Source organism: Macrobrachium rosenbergii, chromosome 11 (assembly GCF_040412425.1).
Source record: "Macrobrachium rosenbergii isolate ZJJX-2024 chromosome 11, ASM4041242v1, whole genome shotgun sequence".
Taxonomy (NCBI): Eukaryota; Metazoa; Arthropoda; class Malacostraca; order Decapoda; family Palaemonidae; genus Macrobrachium; species Macrobrachium rosenbergii.
The window spans coordinates 43,718,117-43,731,316 of NC_089751.1; the positions used below are offsets into that span (position 1 = coordinate 43,718,117).

General features: G+C 36.9%; 1 protein-coding gene across 2 annotated transcripts in view; it reads right to left on the bottom strand.

Annotated features, from left to right (window-relative positions):
* The window catches only part of LOC136843386 (lysosomal-associated transmembrane protein 5-like), a 28,906-nt gene that overhangs the window by 12,521 nt on the left and 3,185 nt on the right, over positions 1–13,200 (bottom strand). Inside the window, exon 2 of one of the 2 annotated variants that reach the window (XM_067111737.1) lies at positions 328–370. The exons of the other annotated variant lie outside the window; for it this stretch is intronic. The gene's annotated coding sequence lies outside the window, so the exon portion shown is untranslated. The remainder of the gene's footprint in view (positions 1–327; positions 371–13,200) is intronic. 2 annotated transcript variants of the gene reach the window in all.

A 13,200-nucleotide genomic window follows, 5' to 3' on the forward strand; every position in this document is an offset into this window, starting at 1 on the left:
TTTGATCGCTAAGGATTCAAGAACAGGGAGGTGGTGCTCGTGTTGGCTGGTTAGTGTAATCCTAAAATCATTATAATCTACTTTACTTTTGCATAGTTTTATATGATTTCTAGTCAACTGCAGGAAAATAATTCGATAAAATCCTTTTTAGATTGGATAGGAAAACGGTGTCACGTATGATTGGAAAACTTATATAGCATGTTAATTTATGTGCGAAGTGTGTGGTAGCCAGAGGGCGAAAGGTCTCATCCAATGTTTTCTTAACATATTTTAAAATAAATTGGATGGATAACAGTTGGATTTAAAATAATCACAAAGAAAACCTACTTCCTTGTGAAGAAGATTCCAATCAGACGTAAATGAGATGGTCCTGTGGAGGAGAGTGGACAGGTAATTCAATTTGAAATTATAAAAACATGAACTGTAAAAATTCTTTCCAAGACCTGTAAAGATTTTCTTTCAAAACACACCAGTATGAAATCTGTAGTCATCACGGATGACGATGGTGTCTAAAAAGGATAATTGGTTGTTATTTCTTAATTCATAAGTAAGTTTAATGTTATTATGTAGTGAATTAGCATACTATAAAAACAGGTCACCGTGGTGGTGACCGTCTCTGAAAAGGACAAAAGTGTCGTCTATAGAACGGCGATAAAATAAAGTCTTAAACACAGAGGAACAGCTGTGCAGCAGCTCTCTCTCGAATTTGTGCATAAAAATAGCAGCAAAAATGCCGCTTATTGGATTACCCATCCCTACACCTTCCACCTGCATGTAAACTTCATCATTAAACACAACGCCAAGTATAACAGCTCTTTAAAATCTAAGCGATTAAACCGTGGTACGCATTGTCTTGATCATTAAAAATAGTAACCAAAATATAATCAGCTGTTTCCTCCAGTGGTATATTAGTGAATACTGATTTTATATCAAAACTGGCCGTGACCAGATCGGAATCTTGGCATCAAATGTTATTTTTAAATTCAAATTCGAAGGAACTGTTAATAGTAAATTCATTTTTGAAAGAGTTTTCCAAGTGAGGGACCATGTATTTTGCGATTTTGTAGTTGGGTGTAATATATGAAGAAAGGATTAGCCTCATAGGTACGTTATCTTTATGTATTTTGGGGGGGTCCTACATAATACCATAAGAAGATCCAGTGACGAAAAGCTCTTCATAAGTGGCTTGAGTAATTTCCTGTTTATTTTTTAAAAAAAGATCTCGGAAAACGATTAATTTTGTCCTTCTTAAAAATAGGTTTAAAGTTTTTGTTACCAATTTTCTGAAATTTAGAATCATCAGTGAGTATATTTTGCATTTTTTGGATATAGTCAACTTTATGTAAAATAACTGTACCATTACCTTTATCTGGGTTGGAGAATATTAAGTTATTGTTTTTACTCAATTTCTGAAGAGTATTTAGATAATTTTTATTAAAGAAAGGGCCCCATCTAGTTTTCTGTCTGTGGTAAACAGAAAACTGGATGGGCCCCTGTCTTTTAATTTTCAATTTAATTTAATTTTTAATTTGATTTATATTTAGTTGAATATTTACCTGAATTAATCATAATATTTTTAATTGGGCAATATGAGATACTTAATAGCCTTTCTTAATTAGGTCAATGGTTCATTTTAAATGAAACTAAGCAAGCCGAAATCAAAGTATTTTATCAACAGGGATCCTTTATGAATGGCGAAAACTAATGAAGAAGTAGTAAGGCTGCATGTGAACCAACAAAAAATGCGCCGAAATTTCTTTGGCGCAACAGAGTTTTCTGTACAGCGTATAATGCTGTATGAAACTTTCAGCCACTGCCCATGAAACTCTTAGCCGCGGCCCATGAAACTCAGCTACGGTCCGGTGGTGGCCTCAGCTACGGGCCCATGAAACTTAGCCGAGGCGCATGAAACTCAGCCAGGTCCGGTGGTGGCCTGTGTTGGTACCTATAGCGGTGCCAGAAGTGCGGTTGTGGCTAACTTTAACCTTAAATAAAATAAAAACCACTGAGGCTAGGGGGCTGCAGTTTGGTATGTTTGATGATTGGAAGTACGTTTATAGCTAATTTTACCCTTAAATAAAATAAAAACTGCTAAAGCTAGAGGACTGCAATTTGGTATGTTTGATGATAGGAGGGTGGATGATCAACATACCAATTTGCAGCCCTCTAGCCTCAGTAGTTTTTAAGATCTGAGAGCGGATAGAAAAAGTGCGGACGGACAGACAGTGCCGTCACACTAGTGTTCTTTTGCAGAAAACTAAAACTACTAGAAAGTCAAAAGTAAAGAAAATTGCTACACGACAAAATCAAAGGTGCAAGAAGAACAAAATCAAACTAAACTGTGAAGAAACCCTTCCTATAGATATAAAACAACCGTTTTCTGAAGATGTGATAAAATCAGATACAAGGACAACGAGAAATCAAACAAAAATAAGCAGGGGAAACCAGGCACGATATGGTGGAAAATTACACAAGTGTCGTAGAAAGATCTGAAGAAATTATGCTGGAAAAATCTAAACAAAATTGTAAAAGATAAAAATCCAACAACAATGAGGCAGGAAGTTCAGAAGTAAAAGTAACTGTGCACAATTAGAGGAAAATAAATGACAAGAAAGCCCCCGGAATTATTGTCTTGAGGTCATATTGAGATAAAATTGTTTCAAGGAAAATATTTAACAAAGGAAATCAGGGACAAATTTGAATTGATAAACTTCAATGAAAACGTTGCAAGTAGAGGTTGACTTAATGATGGGAAATGTGAATGAAACGAAGGTAAATGCACAAAAAACATGGGACATGAAAAGGAGAAAACCCAGGTGAAAGAATGAATCGTAATATAAACCCATGATGGACAAAATTAAAGAAAACATAAGTAGAATAGAAAAGAATCAGGCAATAAACTGCAGGACAATAAAGAACTGACTGAGAGAGAGAGAGAGAGAGAGAGAGAGAGAGAGAGAGAGAGAGAGAGAGAGAGAGAGAGAGAGAGAGAATTATGACTCTTGACCGGGCAGAAACAAGAACGTGAATGCAAATTCTATGGAACAGAGTGAGGATAAGTGGCAAAAGAAAGTCGCGATGACAAATAAAATGCAAGCCAGATGATAAGGAGAGGATCAAAGAAAATATGCAATAAACTTAAACAAAATTCAGTTGAACAGAAGGCAACGAATGAGCATGGAATCAAGATGTCTCATCCTTGGAGACTAAAAATAAAAAATAAAAAGAAGAGGTTTATCTTCATCGTACTTGAGGTTACTCTTAGAGTCAGGTTACAACATGGCTTCGCCAAAACAAGTCTCTTGAGATGTCTTTTGCCTTTAACGAGAAAGAGGAGATGATGTTCTGCCAGTTTGTCCACCTGTCACTCTATTTTTGGCTTTTTTCCTTGTGACCGTTCATACCAACTCTAGCAATGAGTTATCCATATATACAAACATTTCAAAAACACACCCAAGAAATTGAGACCTATAGAACTTGGCAACATGCCGATAAAATGAACTTGGAGCAAAGCTTAAATTTGCGATGAAACAATAAGTGTTCTCACTTGTCAGGCTGTGAATCCAATCTTATTTTCTCTCCTATCTCCCTTTCATCAGATGGGAGGGTCGCCCTCACGTCGGGCGTGGCACCACAAGTTTTTCTTCTCGCATTTTGAGTCTCACTAGCACTGTATAATTACGCGCTGAATATTATCAAAAAATCTGTTTGTTACTACCTATTTGCCGTTTACTAAGAAATGTGTAATCAGACTGGCAGGGATGTCCATATGTCATACATGTCCAACGAAATGACAATAAATGTCAGCACTGTCAAATCTTCCTCTGAAATGTCTCCTTCATGAGCTAAGCAAATGGCAGACATCCCGTGGAACGAACCTATCTGGAAACGAGGTGGATTATTATTATTATTATTATTATTTGTCCATACATGAAAGGTAAAACTGAAGCAAGTCAAGTTAAAGAGTCTAAGATATACAGCCGAGTACCTTCTACAGTGCACGGTACAAGGCGCTCTGTAAGCTGTATTGCCACTTGTGGAACAAGTTAGAAAGATGGTTATTTTTTGCTCTGCTCGATCGGAACCAAATTTAAGCCGTAGGGAAGGATACACACTGAATAAATGGAAGGTTATACAAGCCCTCTGATCTTTTACACGTTTTGTCTTTCTTTGATTCTCCTGCCTACATTTTTTTTTCGTGACCAGTCATAAGATCATAAAAATAGAAAGTTTTATACCACAAACCATTCCAGTTCTTTAATCTGGTGTCGATTTTTCAACTATTCCTTTTGTTTTGTCTCATTTTTTTATTAGTACGTTTTGTTCACGATGTTGCATCTGGACTATATTTAACCTGCTGTCTACCAACGTTTTAGCACTTTCATGTAAACTTTTTATCGGTATAATTGAATCTGAAAGCTGTAATTCCAAAAACATCACCCTTAACTCGTGAACAAGCAGCACCTCTTGAATTATATGTACCATAAACTACACAAGAGTGAAGTCATTTCCCGCTAGGCAGGTTGTGAAACCAGTTAATTGTGTAAAATTGGTCGGCTAATGAACCCAATTTTTAACGAAGTATAGCCCACGTCATCACCATCATTATTCTATTGCTCTTCGTTTTCGTCGACAAAGACACTAGCGGACGGGGGGGGGGGCGCCACCTGGGCACGTGGCCCCCCCATGAAAAAAATAACAAAATAATAATATAGAAGATTTAGGTAGTAATAATATAAATGAGACATATAAAAATGGGAAAAAATATAGATCTATTATAGAAAAAAAAAAAAAATAAAAAATATATATATATATATATATATATATATATATAAAATATATGGTGGAAAATTGGTGCCATGAAATTTTTCTGGATCCGCTAGTGGACAAAGACTGATAGTTTAGATTCAACGAAAAACTGAGTTATAGGGTTCGTGTCCTATTAATCCTGAGAAATTCCGTGGTTACCCAGATTAGGTGTTTCTAGATGTACAACACATCGTCTTATCATGAGATATTAAGACTTATCCTTACAGGTATCCGGATAGGTTGAGACGTTCGGGGGTATTTGAGGGCATCTTCAGGCATTTAAGAAGATCCTTAGACAGTTGGGATTTTTATAAGTTAAGTATATCTTAGTTTAACCAGACCACTGAGCTGATTAACAGCTCTCCTAGGTCTGGCCCGAAAGATTAGATTTATTTTACGTGGCTAAGAACCAACTGGTTACTTAGCAACGGGACCTACAGCTTATTGTGGAATCCGAACCACATTATGACGAGAAATGAATTTCTATCACCAGAAATAAACTCCTCTAACCCTTCATTGGCCGGTCGGAGAGTCGAACGCTGGGCCAACAGCGTGCTAACCGAGAGCTCTACCCACCCCTCCAATGAAGAACTGTTGGGATTTTCATAACACATAAAATTCTGAGAAATTTGAAGAACTTAGTAATAGTTCGGCGCGGGTCCCAAAGCGTCAGGAGTATGTTAAAAGCAACTCGTGTTTTGTAGAAGCACTTGAATATGCTTCTGAGACCAGTGATGAGGAATTCTTTTGGAACCTGGCTCCGAGAAATCTGGTGCCTGAGATATTCTGGCCATGGTCCTGTTAATCTTAATGGGTTCGGAGAAATTTACCTGAGCACTTAGGTGTACCTGACACTGTCTTCGGTTTCTCTTAAATAATTTTTAGGTATGTCAGATGTTTGATGTTGGGCATCTACAGTTCTCTGACTTTTGATGTTCTTGAGACATTAAGAATACCCTGAGACATACAGAAATTTCATGGTGTATCTGTTCTGCCTTCAACAGTATCTATTACTCATACATTTATCTTGTTGACTGCCCCTGTAAGGTAGGTCTTCAAGTCAGATCATCTTATGGCAGATCAGTTTGCGTAGAAATAAAGACGAGCAGTCTACGGAAATATTTGCTTTCTCTGACTTAAAGAAACAAACGAGAAATTAGAAAATAGCGGCCTCTTACTTTTCTTTTAAATCTGCTTCAAAACTTTACCCAGGCACTGTAGATGCGACACTGAAAGGTTAATTACATAATAACAAAGGCAAGATATATATATATATATATATATATATATATATATATATATATATATATATATATATATATATATATATATATATATATATATATATATTCTGGGAGAATATGAAGGAAATGAAATAATAACTTCTCTCAAGTACATGTAAGTATTCCTGACAAAGGACCCCAAGATTAGGTTGAAATTACAAACTTACAGAGTCAAGAAGCTTAGGAAAAAATTACGCGAGATATATGTTGATACTCTAGTAGAGTGCACTTTGTGCAAGATATCTGAGCCCTCATCCCCACAGCAGCACGCTCTGATCATGAGAAACAATCGCACGAGCTAAAGCTGTCATGAGAGAGGAGACGCGCTCCCGCGACGTCCGCTCTGTTTGTTGGAAGAAACAGAGGGCGTAATATAACAACCCTCTCGTCCTCCGCAGACTTCTCCCTCACGCCCACCATCCTCCCCTCAAGGCGTTCCCCTACACGTCTTCGGAACCCATCCTCCCATCTTCCTTGCAGCCACCCCACTACTTAAACGAAACCCCAACTTCCCATATACCGTGTATCATGTGAACCCCTTCCCTGTGCGTCGCTGCAAGGCTCAGCATCCCCTACGTTGTCCCAACTATACTTGCGAGTAGAAGCTCAACAGCTTACTATTACTACTGTGGAGCTTACATCCTTGATGGCCCTCCTAATACACGCTCCATTATGGCCCTTCCTAGATATAATACGGAGCCTCATTTCTCCATTGACACTTTGACACCCTTACCATTGCCTCATGCCCTCCATGGGCCACCCTTGCGCACATCAGAACCCCTTTGCGTCATGGCCGATCCGAGATGTAAAGATAATCCTTTACTGAGTTTACTCTATGGTTTCTCCTTTGGATATAAGAGCCCCTTTTTTCTATAGTCTCCTGTACACATACAAGGACCAATTAGTCCCGCGACCTTCCCAATATGCACTGAAGGGCAATTTCATCCAGTGCTTCGTTAACAAGACATGCACAGATGTCTATGACGTCATAGTTCTCCTTATACAGCATCATCCATATTCGTCCATGGTCGTATCTGAAACTCCATACACCCCCATACGTACAGTTTGTAGAGTCCCACCAAGCTGTCTCCCTCCCTAAAGCCCTATGAGAGTCAACTAAGCTCCCTTAACTCCCTGAATGACAAGAAGACTCGCGTCATTACCTTATAAAAAGAATTAAGTGATAGGCGGGGAGGAAGGAGTCTGGTATTGAAGATTACAGTTCGTTTCCATTAGATGCCAAGGGCAAACAACTTACATAAAAAAAATGAAATGGTGAAATATAAACAAATAAAGGAATGCATTGAAGCGGAAAGTGAAGAAATATGAGCAGGATGAGGGGGAAAACCTACAAGACGAAGAAGCAAGAACCATTTTGTATCATTCGACTACGCAGTTATTGGCCATCTTATTTATGCTTACGTCTGTGCATTCACTTGTAATCTGATACCGAATTTCATTATTTTTCTATCTTAGTTGTTATGAGAAACGAACTGACCGACAAAGAGACAGAAATTATTAAGGTCTCTTCAACTCTGTTCTCTTGCTGAAGTTGAACAAGAGTGAATCATCAAATGGCGCATTGCACAATCCAAACTCGGGGTTTTTACCAACCGCAATATCATGGGGAAATCTCCCGTCCCCGCCTTGATTCCCTTTTTCATTCGCCACATTTTTTTAGTGGTCTGCAGGTCTTGTTAAGCCTTTCGCATTTTAATAGGCATAACTAGAAAGTTGAGACGTAACCAGAGAACTGTGACATGCCTTAGAACAAGTTTTCCTCTTTTTTTTCCTGTCCTTGTCGTTGTGAGCACTATATTCTCGTTACATTTTGTTTTCCTGTAATAATGTCGTATTTTTTATTTATGTTTAGCCTCCTGTTGTTCGCGTCGCTTTATGTTAATTTCGTGGTTTTTAGATTTCTGTAAAAGAAAACTACTGAGATGGCTTTGTCTGTCCGTCCTCACTTTTTCTGTCCACCCTCAGATCTTAGAAACTACTGAGGCTAGAGGGATGCAAATTGGTATGTTGATCATCCACGCTTCAATCATCAAACATACCAAATTGCAGCCCTCTAGCCTCAGTAGTTTTTATTTTATTTAAAGCTAAAGTTATCCTTGGTTGTGCGTCTGGCAACGCCATAGGACAGGCCATCACCGGGCCTTGGCTGAAAGCTTCATGGGCCGCGGTTCATACAGCATTATACCGAGACCACCGAAAGATAGATCTGTTTTCGATAGCATACAGGACTTACCTTCAGTAGCTTACATCACGAGAAATTTCACCAAAGGCATCAAGAGAATAGAATAGATACATCAAGCCTACGATGTTTCCTACATCTTTGCATGCAAGGACGTACTTTGCTGTACAGGATCTACAGATAAAAGTAAATGTTTGATCATTTGGCTATATCGTCTAATACTGCTATTTACAGTTAATGTTCAGTTTCTATCATGTCTATGGACAGTTCCATCAAGAAAATTCAAATTACATTTTCTTTCTTCCTCTACGGTAAATTTTACAGAAGGGACTACATTGTTCAGCTTAACCAGAAATTCCTGGAGATTTTCGTGAACTGGCCAGATGTGAGTGTCCATAGACATGATAGAAATTTCACCTTTTCAGTCTTTCGAAAATCAACTGACATTGCCTCTTTTGTTCATTGTTATTCCAATCACCATCAAAATGTTAAATTCTCTGTCTTTTCTGGAATGTTCTTAAGGGCTTTACGTGTTTGTAGCCCGCAGTTCATTGATGCTGAGATTAAAGCTATTTATTTTGTAGATGGAGCGTGGAAAAGAGCCAGGAAAACATTTTATTTAACTAATAACAAACTTGAATTTAGTACGCATAATAATCTCAAACTACCGTATGATGAAAGGTTTTTACAAAATCCTAGAATTTTAAAGTTTTTCAACATAAATGTTGTTTTCAGTAATTTTAATGTTAAGAGTTTAGGAATAAAAAATTCTCCTAAAGATGTTTCTGGCTGCATCTATAAAATTCCGTGTAAAAAGTGTGATAAAATATATTAGGGACAAACTGGAAAATCAGTTTCACAACGAATCAAACAACACCAATATTCTGTGAGAAATGACCAAACATCGAATGCACTATTCGTACATATAAGAGATTTAGGTCATCTTATTAGCTGGAGTGAAGCAAGATCTTTAGTCCCGTGCAGCGACACAGTTAAAAGGAGTATCACTGAATCTTGTTTTATCAAGTCAAATAATGGAAGTGTTCTAAATTTAAGTCTTGGTTTGTTTAAACTTGATGCCTTCATAATTAAAAAAAAGTTGTTGATAAATATAAGCAAATTTAGTATTCAGTTTTATACACGTTTCTGCAATTTGAATGGATAAGATTCCGTATCTCTAATGGTTAAGTATATACTTTAGTTTGTGACCGCGTGTTCCCGGATTATCTTGGATTACCTTTTTATTTATTACCCTTTGACAATTAACCATCTGGTATTCTTGTTCTTTTTGTTAACCTTGTAACCTTTTCGTCTGTGTCTCAGATGTGCCCAGACGATGCGTTAATAAATGTGAAAGCGCTTGCTACGGAACTTCTGCCTGTTATTTTCCTGTGGGATTCGCTTATATATATATATATATATATATATATATATATATATTATATATATATATATATATATATATATATATATTTATTTATTTATTTATTATATATATATTATATATGTTATATATATATATATATATTTACATATATATATATATATATATATATATATATATATATATATATATATATATATATATGTATATGTATATACATTAGTGTATGTGTGGGTGTCTGTACATACTGTAAGTCGTAGTACGAGTTTTAGCCATGTATACCCAGCTCTTCTTTGCTCTAAAAGATTCTACTCCGCCCTCTCACTTAGCAGTTTTTATCACTGAAGTTTATTTTTAGCATTTCCTCCGGATGCAAATATCATGTCGCTCAGGGAGGCTGCATCGCCTCAAATGGGATTTTTAATGAAGGATCAAAAGCCCTCCAAATTTGTTTACTGAAACGAGAAGTTGCGTGAAGAAATAAACTTTTCAGAAAAGCATTTGCCAGGATTTTGTCGACGTCATCGTCATCATTACCAACTCGTATTTATTCCCTTAAAACCTTACGCTTGGATGTATGAAGGAGCCAATTACCCACGGCCAATCCAGGATCCAATCAATTCTAAAATAAAATGATACAACTTTACTCCTGCTCTCCTAAGTCAGCAAAAAACCTTGTAACATCATTAACCAGCTACAAACGCACGCGGTATAATAAACAGTACATAATCGCACATGAAAAGTCAACAGGTATTTATAAATTACAGAAAGGTTTCGTCTTCAAGTGCAACGAAGATTTTTCAAATTCTATATTTGTTTCAGTTTTCTCCCGGTCGCATAGCGACTATCAGCTAACGGCTTTTGCGTCATGTACGGCGAGTTCCACGTGTACGTAAATAAGTTATTTTTTTTTTTTTCAATATATATTTTCATTGAAGGTGGAAATACTTTGCTGGTTTCATAAACATGTTTCTTTATAACAAGCTGATGATCATTTAAATACATTAATAAATCTTGTAACACTTCCACCTTTTTTTTTATTGGGAACAAAATTAAGTAAAGTCTTTTGTGTTTATTTCCATTTCAGTTGAAAAAAATACTCCAGCTGACGGGAACTAAAGTGCAGAAAATAATGAATATATGGCAGAGGACGTTTTCATACGCATGACGTAAGCTTAGGAGACTTTGCTGTAAAACTGGCCATTACCAAATGCATATGATAACTGACAGGAAGGATGAGATTGAGACAATGAAATTACGGAAAGGGAATAAAGGTAGGAAATGATTATGTGGAATCCAGTTCACTGCAATTGTCTTTACAGCTGTTTATGTTGTAGCTGTTGGTTGTCTTTTCAACTGCTGGAACTAAAGTCTCGGTGAAATATCAAGTCTATCTTACTATTTACAACCGTTCCATGAATAAGTGGAGCTGCAACATTAAATATTTTTTTATATTTAAAAATTTTAAGTAAACACCTCATGAATGACACGTTTAATACTCCACTAGTCTTCCAGTCTGTAATATCAAATAACTGGAAGACCGCAAAGGAACGCAAGTTCCTGTCTGTCCCCAAAATAATGTCCTGCTGCTACCCACTCGAGGAGAAATACTGTACGTGGGGATAGCAATCTCATGCCTTATGCAAACACACTGCTCAGATACAGTAAAGTAGCATCCTGTGGAGCTATGTCCTCGAAGAATGAAAATCAAGATATATATATATATATATATATATATATATATATATATATATATATATATATAATATATAATATATATATATATATATATATATATATATATATATATATATATATATATATATATATATATATATATATATATATATATATATATATATATATATATATATATATATATATATATATATATGTGTGTGTGTGTGTGTGTGTGTGTGTGTGTGAGAGAGAGAGAGAGAGAGAGAGAGAGAGAGAGAGAGAGAGAGAGGTTAATTTCAGACAGAATCAAGTTCGAAGATATGGCATGAAGGAAAAATAATTTCGTCTATTGCTTGTGCTCGGCGATCTCAGTTCCGACACCGTCAGCTATCTTCTCAAAACCCTCCCCAAAGTTTGCAACACCAAACTCATTCTTCTGTATATCAGAAGAAATTCCAACCCTGAAAATACTGTAAATAACCCAAATGAATAGAGCTATCTTGAAGTTATTCAGAACTACGTCATCTACGTCGCTGTAAATCATCACAGAGCGATCTTTGTACCCATTCTTACTTGCAATACGCAAATTACAATAACTTGTTTATACGCTCGATAAGTCGTCTCGTGGCTCTGCAACAGGTGTGGTATGCGAGTCTCTCTCTCTCTCTCTCTCTCTCTCTCTCTCTCTCTCTCTCTCTCTCTCTCTCTCTCTCTCTCTCGGCCTCCCTCCCCTTGCATTCGACTCACATTTGAATTGCTAATTGAACTCTGCAAAACAAAATTTATGTGCGTGACGTACCCTTTTCATTGCCCAAACGAACCTACTCAGGGTCTGTTTTTGTTTCTGTCAATGTAAAAATCGGATAACGAAACAAAATACAGAATATAAAAAATGATCTGTGTGCGACTGCAGACGACTATGTAGAGTCCTTCAGTAGACAACTATCAGAAAGAACATGACAAATTATCCATTCCCTTTATAAGACAAGCGGAAAGCAGCTAGCACAAGCATGAAGGTTCGTGGTGTCAGTATGTGGGAAGTCTGATGACAACGTGGAGACTGGCGATAACAGGAGACTGATGATAACAGGAGACTGATAATAACATGGAGACTGATGATAACAACGGCTGATTATAACAGGAGACTGATAATAACATGGAGACTGATGATAACAACGGCTGATTATAACAGGAGACTGATAATAACACGGAGACTGATGATAACAGGAGACTGATAATAACATGGAGACTGATGATAACAGGAGACTGATAATAACATGGAGACTGATGATAACAGCGGCTGATTATAACAGGAGACTGATAATAACATGGAGACTGATGATAACAGGAGACGCAGCACGTGTCGTAAACAGAACCATTAATCGTTACAAACGCAACAGGAGTTCAGGGTAGACGAAAGGTTTTGCAATTGATTCACAAAGAAAGATCTTAACGCAGAGACACGCTTAGTTAAACGCGCATGGTTCGTTTACTCCCTCCTCCAAACTCTGGTCCTAAATGGCCGAAATCAACACCACCTTGCGTTCCTCTTACTGGTGTTCATTAGCTTGTTAGACGTCAGCTGCTGACTTGAAGCCATTTTTTGACGCTTATCAAGGTCTGTCTCGTTACTATTTCATTTTGTCGTTTATTTTTAGCGTCTATTGGACATAAGGATAATACAGTATATACGAATACTGTTGCCTCCCACTTCAATACACGGTATATGCTTATTCTTGAGTATGAAAGGGAACTGTAAGTTCATAATCCTATTATATGAAGCAGAGAAGAGTTTCCTAAAGGTTACTGAAAGGTTGGGTCACTCGGCTGTGTGCGTTTTCATG